The sequence below is a fragment of the Alexandromys fortis genome, unplaced genomic scaffold (genome assembly GCF_014885135.2).
Source record: "Alexandromys fortis isolate MF-2015 unplaced genomic scaffold, M_Fortis_MF-2015_v1.1 scaffold_63, whole genome shotgun sequence".
In the NCBI taxonomy this organism is placed as follows: Eukaryota; Metazoa; Chordata; class Mammalia; order Rodentia; family Cricetidae; genus Alexandromys; species Alexandromys fortis.
In genome coordinates this window covers 6,634,850-6,645,168 of record NW_026067953.1, presented here as the reverse complement: position 1 = coordinate 6,645,168, position 10,319 = coordinate 6,634,850, and the positions used below count along the sequence as shown (strand labels likewise).

Below are 10,319 nucleotides of genomic sequence, written 5' to 3'. Positions count from 1 at the left end.
GAGGTAAGCCAGACCCAAAAAGAGGAACATGGGATGTACTCACTCATATTTGGTTTCTAGCCATAAATAAAGGACATTGAGCCTATAATTCGGGTTCTTAGAGAAGCTAAATAAGAAGGAGAACCCAAAGAAAAACATATAGGCATCCTCCTGAATATTAACCTTCATCAGGCGATGAAAGGAGACAGAGACAGAGACCCACATTGGAGCACCGGACTGAAATCTCAAGGTCCAAATCAGGAGCAGAAGGAGAGAGAGCACAAGCAAGGAACTCAGGACCGCGAGGGGTGCACCCATACACTGAGACAATGGGGATGTTCTATAGGGAACTCACCAAGGCCAGCTGGCCTGGGTCTGAAAAAGCCTGGGATAAAACCGGTCTCGCTGAACATAGCGGACAATGAGGACTACTGAGACCTCAAGAACAATGGCAATGGGTTTTTGATCCTACTGTGCGTATTGGCTTTGTGGGAGCCTAGGCAGTTTGGATGCTCACCTTACTAGACCTGGATGGAGGTGGGTGGTCCTTGGACTTCCCACAGGGCAGAGACTTGATTGGGGGAGAGGGAGGGAAAGGGAGGCGGCAGTGGGGAAGAGACAGAAATCTTTAATAAATTAATAAAAAAAATAAAAATAAAAAAAAAGAAAAACCCAATGAGAGTCCCGTTTCTCTAGAAACCAAGCTCACCTATCCCGGAAGTCTCCGTCCCTGGATTGTGCCCAAGCACAATTGCTTCCACGACCTGGGTTTCGGAACTACGCAGAGGAGATGGGGGGGGGGGGTGAATGCCACAAGGGCTCAATGATGCTGTGGCGTCTCCTTCAGTCGGCCCATCCATCAAGGAGACTGCCGTGCAGGGACTCCGTGGCTGTACTCATTTCCTGTAATGACAAATGACCACAAATGTGCTGTCTCAGGACAGCACAGATTTATAATCTCAGAATTTTGAAGGTCAGGGCCAAGAGCTCCCGGGCGGGGTCCTTTGTGAAGGCTCTTCCAGGAGGATCTCCATTTGGTAGCCTTTTTCATCTGAAAGCTGCCTGCTTTTTTTCCCCCTTATTCCCCTTCCCTCCCTCAAAATGGACAATGGCTGGTGGGTCTCCCGCATCCCTCTCTCGCTCTTGCTGTTCCGTGAGCTCCCCCTAAGTTAATCCAGATAACCACCCTATCTCAAGATCTCAAATTTAGTTACACTGACCGTGTCCTTTTTGCCATGTGAGATGACATATTCACAGGCTCCAGGGACTAGGACATCGACATCTGTGGGGGATGTCCCGGGAACCCCTGTGGTAGGGTTGTGTTAGCAGTGGCTGACATTGGATGGTTACAGAATAGCACCCTGGGCAGGTGGCACCATCATACATGGTACATGGTACATCTTCATTGTACGTATGCTGCACTCGGGCTTTTAGAACTCAGCGGGTAGCAGAGCTAGACTCTACAGCACCCCCTTTCTGACCTTGAGGTGACACCAACTCTCTGGTACCATTGCTGCTCCTACATCCTGGGCTCAGACCAAGCAAGGTCTAAAGCTGACTGGGGGAGAGATTGGGGAGAGAGTTCTCACTGGAATTTCCCTGATCAGGTCCTGGTCTAGGTTATGTCTGTTGTTAGTCCTCCCCCATCTTCTCTTTCCCACACCCCATAAGAGGCACCTAAACTGTGGTCCCTGAAGACTTAAGGGAAGTTTCCGGGAGATGTTTTTATTGTTTGGTTGATTGATTATTGGTTGGTTGGTTTCCTTGGGGTACTTTGGACCCAGGGCCTCCTTGTGCAAACTGGGTCAGTACTCTACTACTGTGTCTGTTTGTTTATTGAGACGGGGCCTCACTATGCAGCCTGACTTTCAGCTGGGTTCTCTTGCCTCAAACTTTGAGTGTTGTGATTACATCTGTATCACTGTGCCTACTCCCAGTGGCTCTCTCTAGGGGCTCTTTGTCATCCTCCTTCCTTCACACACTCCAAAATGATACGGCCCGACCCAAGAGGGTCGAGCGAACAAACCAGTCTCCATCTACCCAACTCCAAGCCTGGTACTCTTGAGGCAGAGCAGAGCTCAGTGCTTTCCATGGGTGCTGGGCTAAGGAGGGCTAGCCTAATGTTCATGGAGCATTCGCTAGAGCCAGGCACAGTTCTAAGAGTTTTAGACCCATTAACTCATTTGCTGCAACCCTGTGAGGTATTGTTAGTGATGCCATTTTACAAATAAGAAAATGGAAGTCGGGCATTGGTGGCATTGGTGGCACACGCCTCTCGGGAGGCAGAGGCACGTGGATGGATCTCTGTGAATTCAAGGCTAGCCTGGTCTACAAGACCTACTTCCAGGACAGGCTCTAAAGCTACAGAGAAATCCTGTCAAAAAGGAAGGAAGGAAGGAAGGAAGGAAGGAAGGAAGGAAGGAAGGAAGGAAGGAAGGAAGGAAGGAAGGAAGGAAGGAAAAAAACAGAGAAACCCTGTCAAAAAGAAAGAAAGAAAAGAAAAGAAAATAGAGACTCAGAGGGATGCTTAAGGTCCAAGCATCAATGGAGAAGTCAAGGTGTGATGCAGACACATAAGAACCAAGGCAGAGGTTTCAAAAAAAAAAAAAAAACAAACAAAACAAAACAAACAAATGCCGGGCGATGGTGGCGCACGCCTTTAATCCCAGCACTCGAGAGGCAGAGGCAGGCAGATCTCTGTGAGTTCGAGACCAGCCTGGTCTACAGAGCTAGTGCCAGGACAGGCTCCAAAGCCACAGAGAAACCCTGTCTCGAAAAACAAACAAAACAAAGAACCAAGGCAGATGCCGCTTATGCCAGCTGAGCACTCCATCCTGGTTCTCAAAACTGCAGCCGCAAGGAAAGCCCCTTGTGTGCCTTCTCTGCCTCACTTGCTCTCTCTAAGCTCCTTGTAAATCCAGTCCCTTCCTTTCTTCCTGAACTGGGAACAGAACCCAGAACATCATGCGCACTGGTCATACTAGTCAAGTACCACCAAGCTACATCATCCCCAACTCTTGCTTTTGTTGAGATAGAGCCTCACTAAGTTACTTAGGCTGGCTTTGAAATTGCTAAAAGGGCCTCAAACTGGTACCCCTGCCTCCTTATCCTCTAGAGTAGCTGGCATCACAGGCGTACACCAGCACACTTAGATAGGCTACTGGTTTCTAAGGTCAATCAGAAGTGAGGGTTCCCTTGTATTCAGTTGGTAGGCGCTGATCTTTATATTAAATTTATTTATTTATTTATTTATTTATTTATTTATTTATTTATTTTTGGTTTTCCGAGACAGGGTTTCTCTGTAGCTTTGGAGCCTGTCCTGGAACTAGGTCTTGTAGACCAGTCTGGCCTCGAACTCACAGAGATCTGCCCACCTCTGCCTCCCGAGTGCTGGGATTAAAGGCCTGCGCCACCACAGCCTGGCTTTATATTAAGCCCATTTTAAAGAGGAAACTGAGACCCAGGGAAGCTGTCTATTTTCACAGCATCAGACCTGCGAATGTTCCCTGCACTTTCCTCTTCTCAAGAAACCCAACTTGAGCAAACCCGGCCTGAAAGCTTCTCCTAGAATCCCAAGGCTAGCCCTCTAGATGACTCTCAACCTTCCTGATGCTCTGATCATTTATTTATTTATTTATTTGGTTTTTCGAGACAGGGTTTCTCTGTAGCTTTGGAGCATGTCCTGGCACTAGCTCTTGTAGACCAGGCTGGCCTCAAACTCACAGATATTCACCTGCCTCTGCCTCCCGAGTGCTGGGATTAAAGGCATGCGCCACCACCGCCCGGCTGCTCTGACCCTTTAATACAGTTACTCAAGTTGTGGTGACTCCTGCCCACAAAATTATGTTCATTGCTACTTCATAACTGTAATTCTGCTACTGTTATGAATCATAATGTAAATATCTGATATGCTGAATTCTGCTATGTGACCCCCCCCAACCACAGGTTGAGACATGCTGCCCTCAGTGCCTATGTTTGTACTCCATGTGGACTTGAGCTGACTCCCCCACGCGCGCACACGCATACACACACACACACACACACACACACACACACACACACACACACCAGCCTCAGCATCTCCTTTCTTCAGGTGTCCCCATTAGTCACAGTCTCCTGAGAACCTTCAGATTACCTAGGGAGGAGCAAAACCAGCCATGTGGTCCTCTGCTTGCCCAGGCCATGATGAATCAACTCAGGCCCCAGCCTGCTGGTGTGTGGTTGATGCCAGAAATGATGATCCACAGAGCGACCAGCTTCCTGCTGCCCAGAGTATTCTAGGAGGTGCCTGACTCAGCACGGGCGGGTATTTCTGAGGAGGAGAGTTGTCTATCTGCATCCACTTGCCTGATTAGCTCTGCCTGGGACATGCTCCCCTGATTGGGAGCACTGGGCAGGGCAGTCAGTGATGGGAGCCGGGAGGCCGAGCAGGCACAGAAATGACCTGGCACTGGAGGCTGGGGAGGGAGTAACTGCCTGTTCTTCCGGCTGGAGGATGAAGAGGGATTTGCTCTGAGGCTGGCCAGCTGTGCGCATTGGAAGAACAAGCCAGGGAAGACCGTTATTTTCACAAGCAGTTCATCTTTGCTCGTCCTTAACTCTCCATTCAGTCCTCTGTGTGTGTATCCACTGCCTCTGTGTTAGTCCCAGTCCCAGTGGGAAGTGGAGACCTGAGGGGCAGGGTCCAGAAGACTGGCCTAAGGGCTGGTTATGTGGAACCAGGGGCTCCTCCAAGGCCCATGGGAAGAAAGTAGAGAAGGGGCAGCTTATTGGGACTGACACCTTCAACAAGAGGAGGCAGCCATCTTAAAGCCACCCTGGCAAAGGGACTAGGTCCCTTGGGTCCCCATTCTCCTCCTATTGGCTGAACACAGGAAGCAAGGCAGGGAGCCAGGACTCAGTCTTCCATGAAATGGGTGAAGAGTGGGTGTGGACAGACAGAGGAAAACACAGAAAACTCCCACCTGGGTAAAGGTGTTGTGCACACGAGCTGATATCTGCCATTTTCTGGACCTTTGCAGAGCAGCATCCCAAGTTTGATACCAAAAACTACAGTGAACTCATTACTATTGCTCTCAGCATGGAGACTGCCTTCAGGAACAAGGCCAAGACAAAACATACAGATAAGAAAACCCCAAATAACAGGAGATTGGAAAAGAAGGCCTGGAGCAATCCTTACCTGCTGGGGACAGAGAACTTCTGTCTCTGGAACCCTGCCCATGTGGGGAGATGTGGGGAGAGACTTCAGTGAGCATGAAAGATAGTGGTTAGCAGAGTATTCCAAATCAGGATTCCTGGAGCAGTTCCCATTCCAGCCCTAGGAAGCTCCTGGAAGATGACTCGTACTTCCTTTCAACTTAGCGAGCTGTGCGTTGTTTATAAGGTTGTCGCCAGGTTTCATCTTCAGTACAACAAATTCCACTGCCCCTGCCAAAGAGTCAGTCACCTTGACCCCAAGAGCCCCGGAAAAACCTGGCCAAAAGACAGCAGAGTGGGCAGGGCCATGGGTAGGGGCGATCAATACAGGGTTTCTCTGTGTAACAGTCCTAGCTGTCCTGGAACTCCCTTTGTAAATCAGGCTGGCCTCGAACTCACAAAAGATCCTCCTGCCTCTGCTTCCAAGTGCTGGGGTTAAAGGCGTGCCCATGTGCCACTGTGCCTAGCTCACCTTTTCAAGTCTAGAATTTTCTTATAGAGGGGGAAGGCCAGAACTGCCCTGTCTGTACCTCCCCAACCAGTTCTGCTGCTCTGAGAAACTGGGGGTGAGGGTCACCCTCCTGTCTCACAAGGTGAGGTACTAATCAATAGGAAGCTTAATTCAAGGACATTTAGGAGTAGGGTGTGGCTGAGGGCTTGCTTAGTGTTTATGAGGCTCTAGGTTCAATTCCCAGCGCTACAGAATATTCAGGCAGCAAGAGGCACAAGATATTGGCTGGCCACCTGCAAACAGAGATTATGGGATAGAAATAGGGAGACAGGACCACTCAGTAGAGCTAGCCTGAACTAGGAGCTTTCAACCAGAGATTATGACATAGGTCATCCATAGCACCACAGGAACTGTGGGGCAGGAGAGCAACATGGGGTTCACTTTACAGTAAACTGTTACCACAGCCTGACTGGACTCCGAGAGTCCGAAGAGCAGCGACAGTGGGCTGCAGCTCTCTTCTTTCCTGGAGGGAGGTTGGGAGGGAGAGAGAGAGGGGTGGAGCATTATTTACTGAGAGAAGCAGTTTTAGGGTCTGAACTCCCTTTGAGTCCTGGCTGGGTCACTTGGAAATGGGGTGGACTTAGGTAGTTCACAGCACCTCAGTGTTTTGATCTGTGAGAGGGAGAGAATAAAACCTAATTACAAAGAAAACTCAGGGTTGAGCTCTGAGGATGCAGTGAGCATCCAAAACATCACAGCAGCCAACATCTGTTGGACATCCCTGACCGTGTGCTGAGTGGAGAAGACATCACTTGGTTAACTCATGCAAAACGTCAATCCCACACTTAGGTAGTGCCCCCATTTTATAGACGGGAAAATGGTCACAAGGTGACTAAGAGACTGATCAAAAGTCACCCTGCCAGTAAGAAAGAAGGGCTAGAATTTAAACTCAGATGCTCTGGCTTTCAAACCCAAGCTCTTAACTACATTCAGAGTGGCAATTTAAAACAAAACAAACAAAAAGCAAAGCAGGGGTTGGGGAGGCGGTCAGTAAAGTGCCCGCTGTGCCTGCATGAGGACCTGAATCTGGATCCTAGCACTCGTGCAAAAAGCAAGGTATGGTCACATGTATCTGTAACCCAGCACTGATGGGGGCTGGGGACACACCATAGACTGGCAGATAATCCCCAGGGCTCTCTGGCCAACCAGTCTAGAAGTCAGTGGTCTTTGGAGTTTCAGAAAAACAAGGTGGAGAAGGTAATAGACAAAGACACCGATGTCAGCCTCCAGCCTCCCCGTGCACCAGCACACACAGATTTATACCACACACTACACTCACACACATAAATAAAAATTAAGAGAAAGATCAGAGGAGCATTTTCAGGGACAGACAGTATATCTGGAAAATTCCACTTGTGAAAACAAAAAAAGTGGGATTTCACAATGGGGACCAGTCAGCAGACTGACCCAGCCTCCCCTCCCATTCTGGTTGTTTACAGTTCATAACAGCAAAATTAGAGTTAGGAAGTAGCAACGAAATAATTTTATGATGGGGAGGGGGTGTCACCATAGCATGAAGAACTGTATTAAAGGGTCAAAGCATTAGGAAGGTTGAGAATCAATGCTCCGGAGCTTCCATCCTATGACTCAGGGCTACCCAGAGGTCTTGGTAGCCGCTGAGATAGCTCGTCTGTCTCCTCGCCATGTCGCTGCGCCTTGGTTTACACTGCACCCTAACAGCCTGTCTGTCTCAGACAAGGACTCTGTAGACTCCCCACCAACCACTCGCAGACATTCACTCCATAGATGGGAATGTGGGTCCAGAGCAAAGGCCACGCTGACAGGCAGCTCTGTGCCAACGATCCCATCAGGCCGTGCAAAGGCTGTCGGTCGGGAAGAGCGCAGTGGGGGCGCCAGAGGCCAAACTGGGAAAGTTCAGAAAATGAGAGGCAGGGAGGCTTTCAAGGGGAGGTGGTCGGCAGGAGCCCAGGTGTGCACTAGTGAGAAAGCTAGGAAACAGAAGCCGCCGTAGGGTGGGATGCAAACTTGAATTCCCAAGTCTTCGTTAAATAGCTGTGTGGCCTTGGGCAAGCTATTTGACCTCTCAGTGCTTCAATACCTCCTCATATAAACGAGAAAAACAGTAGCGTTTGTTTAGAGTTAATCAAATCAACATGTTTAGCCGCTTATAGCAATGCAAGCTGTGGCTATTGTTATTAGTATTATTTGGGAGCAGGTAGGGTCAAGGACATTAAGTTTTTCTTGATGTCTCCATAAAACCAGAGAAGGTCATTCATGAAGTCCCTGGCCACCCCTGCTGGCTCTGGGAGCACCAACTCTAGGATCCAGGAGGCCAGATTTAGGGCGCATAGAGAAAGGCTCAGATATGTGACACCCACCACATTTACTGAGTGGCCACTAATGTGCCACTGATGTTAGAGACAGAAGGTGAACACAGAAAGGCTACTGCGCTCTTCACCTTTCTCCCGGCTTCCCATGTTGGATTTCAAGCGCGCCTGGCTGTGCCTGTAGCCGAAGAAGTCCCCTAGCCCATCACTAGCGAGGCTTCCTTGGCAGAGTGAGTCTCTAGGTCAGGATGCTGGCGGGAGGAGGGTGGGGGATGCTGCACCTCCGGGACCGGCGCGCGCTCTGGCCACCTCGGCCCTTCTAGCAGGCGCCTCGCCTGTGGCCTGCGGTCAGTGTGAACTGCAGGGCGTGGGCCGGCAGGTCTGGCTATGCCTGAAGGGGGTTGGGAGCTGGAGGAATCTCGCACAACGTGGCCCAGGCTGGCTAGGAGTAAGAGACCTGTGTGCCTGCAGGAGTCCCCGACCTCTCCGGGCGGCGAGTGTAGGGCGCCGGAAGACAGCAGGCCCGCGTCCCAGACTGTCGCCGCGCAGGTACGTGTCCCCGGCGAGCCAAGCTCCTTCTTTTTGCCACGGTCCCGGGTGGCTTGCGCGCCAGGGCCGGGAGAAGCGCGTGGGGGGGTCTGTGGCTGGGTTTTGGGTCCTGCCCCGGAGCGCACACCGCGGGGTCGAGCGTGCAACCGCTGCCCGGTGACAGATGCGGGTACGACCGCGCGCAGACGGCAGAGGCGGGCACACCCCCAAACAGTACAGTCGTGCGGTGGACCCGCAGAACTGACTGTGACCGGATGGTGTCTGCTCCGGAGCGCTGGCGCCTCCAGGTCCTCTCCTAGGTCGGGTGTCTCCTTATGCGGTCGCCGCTGGGTTTAGCAGCCGCCCCCGTGGCTGGCTCCGTGGTCACCTGGTAATTTCTTCACCCGCAAAAAGAGTGTGAGACCCTTAACCCTTTATTTCCCCAGCTCTGGTGATCCAGAAATTGCACTGGGGTCCTTTCCCAGAATCTGTGTCCCTTCTTCTGGCAGATTCTGGTTACATCTTATACTGAGACCCAAACAGTTACCATGTCCTCACCTTCCACTCAAGGGAGGGGGAAGCTGGCCCACCGCCAGTCAGCAGGAGCAGTACCAGCGCTTGCTGGTCTGAACCCCCAAATCCCCTCTGGGAATCAAATAATCCAGAGAGAAAGCTGTGTCCCAGGTCCTGTGTCTGGATGAAGGGATGGGTGGACAAAAGCTAAGCAAACGCCAAGGGAAGAAAGCTTTCTGGGGCTCAGCACTGGTTTAAAAAGACACTGTCTTGGTGCCAATGTGCCCAAATGGATGTGGGCATGTCTCGCTGTGAAAGGGGGTGGGATACCGGTGGGTGGATGAATCAGCCCTAGAGGTTAGTGAGGTGACATGCGGCAGTCGAATGGAAACGACACATATCTGAGACAACAGACAAAGCTATGACTTGCTTCATTCCTCCCGCCCCCACCTCCATCTCCACCTCTCAATACAGAGGTGAGTGTCCAAGAGCGAGAGGGGAAATTCCCGAGCCCAGCGGGCAATGCCGAGCGGCCAAAATATGGACTCCTTGAGTTGTCTGCCCAGTTCCGGAACTTCACCGCTTTGTTCTGAGCCACCTCTTCTGTTCGTTAGAGTTCTGGGCTCCTCCTCCTCTTTCTTATTCTTCCTCTTCACCCTTTCTCCCCTACCTGCTCCCCAGAGGGCTGCATGCTTGCAACGCACATCTCCAGTCCAAAACACCCTCATTTTAAGCTTCAGTGGGCCCCTCCGAGAATGGACCCGCCACTGGAGTTCTTTCTAGTGTGGTGATGGGACCACACAAGCTCTGACCTCCAAGGTGTAGAGACCAACGCTGATACCCAGTCCCCTCCCCTGCTGCACTTTCTAGGGACTAGAGTCAGAAGAACAATTAAGTCAGAAGGACAATTAAACTGGGCTCTCTGGGGCTCTCAGCCTTGAAACTCCTGTTTCAGCTGCTGACCTCAATGGATGTTCTTTCTCTTTCCGAACCCTTGTGTTTTGCAGGGAAAATAGAGATGATAATACCCTTGCGACAGAATCCATACAAATATTAAAATTAAATAGCCATGCACGGAGCCCAGTCCATGGTAGACCCTAAGGAGATTTGGGAGACAGTGATACTAACAACATTCCCACTAGTCACTGGAGCGGAGCAAACCACAAACTCGGCAAGGAACTGTGAATGGGAGGAAGAGTCGGTCAGTCAGGCTGTGACCTTAGTAGGTCAGCTACACTCCAGTGGGTGGCCCCACATCTAGGAGAATATGGGCAGTGGATAGGATAGGAGTGTGGGGGGGGGGG

The 10,319-nt window shown here is 51.0% G+C and overlaps 1 protein-coding gene across 1 annotated transcript in view; it reads left to right on the top strand.

Moving 5' to 3' along the window:
- The first annotated feature begins 8,076 nt into the window (after positions 1-8,076).
- Positions 8,077-10,319, top strand: part of Gpr68 (G protein-coupled receptor 68) — a 22,334-nt gene continuing 20,091 nt past the window's right edge. The window contains exon 1 of the mRNA XM_050151474.1: positions 8,077-8,523. The gene's annotated coding sequence lies outside the window, so the exon portion shown is untranslated. The remainder of the gene's footprint in view (positions 8,524-10,319) is intronic.